We start from the raw sequence: 6,000 nt of genomic DNA on the forward strand, positions 1-6,000 counted from the left end.
CTCCTTGCTGCCGACCTAGTTGAAGAAGATGCATCTTCCTTTCCTTTAACTTATAATTCTTCGCTATAAAGCGATTACCATGACACCATCTAATGGCATTGCACAGACCAATTTAATGGCAAAGTAACTGATACTGGTTCTCGTTCAAAAATCGTGGAGAAAAATAATCCATTCGTAAAGCTGGAACATTCCACACACTTTGGCAACTATTATTATATGTTATTACAGTTTAATCCTAAGTTTCTTCGTGTCAGGGGTAACTTAACGAGTTTGAAATTAAGGAGAAATCATACCAATACAACAATGTTGGCTTTCTATGGGGCGGTCAGATGAAATGTAATTCCCACAAACAATGGGCAACAGCCACACGCCCAAATGCACAAACAATTACTGAATGTTAAGATTATTATATTCTTTTTAAAATCTGGGTATACAAAAATATTCCCTAACCAGCGATGTGCAGTTAGAATTGCAAATGAGAAACCTACTCGAAGAAAAGGCAATCAAAGGAGCTTACATAATGTCTGAAAAAGATTCACTTAGAGCAAATGGGATTGTTCCTGGTAGCCGTGGCACATTTACCTGCTTAATCATCCATATTGCTTCGGGGCATTCTGCAAAATGCAATCCTTGATTTATGGAGTTTCCATTCCCACGAAAACTGCAGTGACCCATATTAACCTGGCTCGGTGAAATCCTTCGTCGTATTGTAAAAATTTGTCATTTTTGGGTAATGAGAAAAATACGGAAAGTATTTCTTCACTTTTCTTGAAAGATTGGATAGGAAATTCTGCATCCAATGTGAATTGGGAAGGCATCATCAATATGAGTCAATATTTAGCCCCTCATAAGCATCAGTACGCCGATTTCAATGCAATATGACTGCAATCGGTACCGTTTAAATAAAAATTTAGTAAGCTTTTTTTTTTCTTTAAATAAGCACTATAGAAGATTCACATCAATCGTGCATCTGATTGGCTGTTGATAAGCCAATCACAGGGCTGGAAACTCTCAGTCTTTCTCGAGAGTTCGCATAGGCAGGATGTATGTTCAACCTCTCCTGAGGATGTGAACTCTCGAGAAAGACTGAGAGTTTCCAGCCATGTGATTCGCTTATCAACAGCCAATCAGGAGCGTCGTAAGGGACGGGTACTAGACATCAAATGAACGGTTGATGATTCTACTATAGTTTTTCTGGCACATAAATTCAACGTCAACATTCATCGGAGTAGGTTGGAACAAGTTACTGCAACCCGCCTGGCCTAGGCTTAGCTTATCGACAAGGGAATGTGCCCGCATGAAATATACTTCCAATGCTAATAAGGTACGATACATACCCAAATCCAACAGATCTCAAATGCCGTCGAGTTAACCTTACAATCGAAATATCAAATAACCCCTGACAAACACACTCAACTACAAAGCGTTCATACTGACAGTATAAAATTACTTGAAGTAATCTCACAGACTAACTAAACCGGGGTGGCCTCAACCTGGGGGCCGTCAGTAATTTCCGGGGGAGGCGTGAGCCATAGAGAAAAGTAAAAAATTCTCTTAATTATATTCGTTATTCTCTTAATAAGAGTGAGGAACTAATATTCAGAAGTTGATGAAAAAATCCAGAGTATTGCCTTACAACGTCAGTTTCCTATAGTCTATTACTATTGTTAGATCGATGGGCATACGATGTTTTGTAATTATTTACTTCCCTCCATGTCCCTAGAAACTCCGTCTCTTTCTTTCTCTCTCTCTTTTTTTTTTTTTTTATCTGGGAGGGAATCTTACGCATTGATACATGGAGGCGGTGGGGGCGTGGCTGGAAAAACCAACTCTTAAGAGGGGGTGTGGTAATAAAAAGGTTACGAACCACAGAGCTAAACCTAATTCATGATACCCTTCCCTAACGGGAAAGGAAACTCCCACGAACATTCAGGAACTCGACCAACCCTTCTTAATGTACAGAAGTTAAGTTGTTACGATGCCACTGTACGTTTTTACCAATCAAAGAGTTCTCGGCCGTTTTCTGGGCCTGCTGTCCTTATACACAGTTACGGTATATGCAGCAGTGATACAGATAGTGAGATGCGATAGCGAATCCAGGTAAAAAAACAGGTAAAAAAGTCACAAAAAAAGTCCCGGAAAAAAAGTCACATTAATAGTTCTTAGATAGTGACCCCATAGGGTTTCAACCCCATGTATACGCATCCATCTTTGCCCCGTGTTTAGGGGCCCGTTGGCGATACTTAGTCTTTATACATATATATATATATATATATATATATATATATATATATATATATATATATATAATATATATATATATATACATGTTCACTAAAATGACATTTTAGTGAACAAGACCACAGTTGATGGTCGAAAGCTTTAATCCTGTACAAGAAATATATATTTTAAAACTACAAGAGGATTTTACTTCATTGTGGATTGTATCCCCATATATATATATATATATATATATATATATATATATATATATATTATATATATATATTATATATATATATATATATATAGATGTATGTATGTATATGTATTACCGTTATGTATTCACCTTTGCGGCTTGTTTGGTACAAGCCCGTTGTGATTACCGTAAAAACACTAACAAAAGACTGTGAATTAATGTGACATTTTATTAGCCAAAATCGTTACTTTTTTTTGTGACTTTATTACCGGCCGCCACAATAACAGGGTTGCTTCGAATCGGAGTAAATAGCGTCCATTTGAGCTGTTCACTAATAGCACGTAATACGCAGGCAAACAGCTCACACCTAACAATACGTACATATGATTGCATGTGTTAATACACAAACACAGTACCATTATAGATGCGTACTGGAACGACTAACCCTTTATCTATCAGTGTATTCCGGCATGTACACGACACTAACACCCTATATTTCTGTTTTCGTAAGGGCACTAATGTATAACGAAACAAATTCGCCGAATTGCTCTAGTAACAATAGTAGACGCTCACACAGAGCAGCTGTCTTGAGAAAGTGCCAATTGTAACGCGGTTATAGGTGTAATACAAATTATTGAAAGAGAGAGAGAGAGAGAGGAGAGAGGAGAGAGAGAGAGAATTATAGATTAAGGGATGAATCTGATGTTGATAGTTTACAGCTCATGATAATATTTTTTAGACGCATCAGAAATTTCAACAGAAGTCATCAATATTCTACAAACCTTTATTGATCTATGGATAGCAAGTTTATTTCGGAGGAAAAAAAATTGCTGTCTCCGACTACTACACTTGACTTCAGATCAGTAAACAAAGTATTTTGCAAATTGAAGAAAAAATATAAAACGAAAAATATATATTTTCTTTATTTTACAAATCTTCCAATCTTCAGCTTGAATCTTTTCATTTTAATATTATAAACTTTGAGATACCACAGATTTCATTTTAGGGACCATCTCAATTATATACAATGATATATTTTCACGATCACTACTATTTGGAAGTTGCAATACAATCTTGAATTAGTTGTCTCTTTTTTTCCCCCATTCTATATAGCTCAAGCTCTGTACTATACCTCAGAGTTTTAGCCGTTCTATGATTTAATTTAAACTCCTTTAGCAATGCCCTTTTATATATATAATAAAAATATATATGTAGTATGTATGCATGTATATATTATATATATATATATATCTATATATATATATTATATATATATATATATATATATATATATATATATAGATATATATATATATATATATATATATATATATATATATATATATATATGCGATATGGTAGGATGGCTGAAGAAAGAGGCAGCCACGGGTAATTGATTAGTACATTAGTTAGGGTGCCATCACTACAAAAATGTTGAGAACCCACTGAATTCTAGGTTATCACTACTTGACTGCTTGAACCGGGGAGACACGCGTATTCGACGCAATTTCACAAGTACCGGTATTAATTCCTTCATTACGCGAACGGAAATTCAATCCCTGAGAAATCGAACCAAAATAATTCACATCGACCTAATTCTTCGACTTAATTTTTAAATTCTGTGATCAATTTTTTTTTTATAAATAATCGGTATAGAGACCTACCTAGAGAAAAAAGGTTCAACTATTGGAAAAAACATGAAAAGAAGTACTTACCCCGTGGAAGGCGAGCTACGAAATCTATGGGCGAACAGCCGCAATCCTGAAAAGAGGAAAAGGTTAATCACACCAATGTTTTTGACCTTGTAACACTTTGGATTGGGAATGATTTGAAAGTGATTACAAAAATTCAGTGATATAAATTAACACTTTCAACAAGAAAACGAAGCATCTTCGGCATATTTTTTCTTTTGTCCAATAATGCTGTTAAAATAATTCGACTAATGGATGACTCCATTACATTACCGTAACCAAGTTGTAACTCTCGGTAATTATTATACAATAATATACAATAAGCAAATAAAAACAAGTAAAAAATGCGCCGAAGTTTCTTCGACGCAATCGAGTTTTCTGTACAGCGTATAATCAAAGCCACCGAAAATAAATATATCTTTCGGTGGTCTCGGTATAACGCTGTATGAGCCGCGGCCCATGAAACTTTAACCACCACCCGAAGGTGGCCTATCCCAGAAGCATGATTATGGCTAACTTTGACCTTAAGTGAAATAAAAATTACTGAGGCTAGAGGGCTGCAATTTGGTATGTTTAATGACTGGAGGGTGGAAGATCAACATACCAATTTGCAACCCTCTAGCCACAGTAGTTTTTTTTAAGATCTGAGGACGGACAGCAAATTAAGGTGCGGACGGAACAGACAAAGCTGTCACAATAGTTTTTCCTTGTACAGAAAACTAAAAATGGCAGTGCAATGCTTTTAAAATACAGCAACTTCTACCAAAGTTAGATTAATAACTTTTACTACAAATATTTAGTTCATTATTACTCTGAAAAGTCGCAGTTTACCAGGATGCAAATGAAAATAGAAATAGAACGGAAAATTGGGATTAAAAATATAAATGTACAAAATGGTACTTGAAAAAAATATATACTGACATTTAATATCATCAAAGCAACTATCGTTTTCGTTTTCAGTTTTTTTTTTTTTAAGAAAAAATTTAATCTTATTTTTGGCATTTGCAATTTTGTGGAAGCAATCTGCACGGCGTCCAGGGGATATAAAAATCAACTGCCAAAAGTTATGGATGTTTTTAATTAAGAAGTACCGATTTTATAGTGCAATACTCTATTGAGATTGGCTACAGCATTCCGGCACTCTTCGTTATCTTTCAGTTCTTTTATTCTTTAATAAAATCAAATGGTGTTTTGGAGGGTTTATCAGGAATTATAATTTCCATGGTGTCTGTTAAATTATGTATTTATGAAATTTATGACATTCTCCCTAAAGAGAGAGAGAGAGAGAGAGAGAGAGAGAGAGAGAGAGAGAGAGAATGAATGGTTTGTCTTAGAATTGGATAGAATTTAGGTCAAAGGCCAAGCACTGGGACCTATTAGGTCACTCAGCGCTGCGACGGAAATTGACAGTTAAAGGTTTGAAAGGTGTAACAGGAGGAAAACCTCGCAGTGGCACTATGAATCAATTGTTAGGAGAGGCTAGGGAGTAAGATGGACGAAAGAGAATATGAAAGGAGGTGCAGTAAAAGGAACGAAAGGGGTTGCAGCTAGGGGCCGAAGGCACGCTGCAAAGAACCTTAAGTAATGCTTACAGTGTATCGCATGAGGTGCACTGACGGCACTAGCTCCGCCCTCACCCAGCCCAACGGGGTTTTCAACCTCAGGGAGAAAGACAGTGAGATATTCCAGAAAAGGGCAACTGTATAAAGCAACTGTGTAACACAGTTTACAGGAAAGAAAATGAAGGAATTAAAAAATTTCAGTACAGGTTCTCGCAACTCTAATATTTACAAGCAACCAACATCCAATACGTTGCCCACAGAGTCAGATAACACTAAAAAAAAAAAAAAACAGAGGCCGGAATGGAATAAAACTGAAAAGTTCTCCTGA

This window comes from Macrobrachium nipponense, chromosome 8 (assembly GCF_015104395.2).
Source record: "Macrobrachium nipponense isolate FS-2020 chromosome 8, ASM1510439v2, whole genome shotgun sequence".
In the NCBI taxonomy this organism is placed as follows: Eukaryota; Metazoa; Arthropoda; class Malacostraca; order Decapoda; family Palaemonidae; genus Macrobrachium; species Macrobrachium nipponense.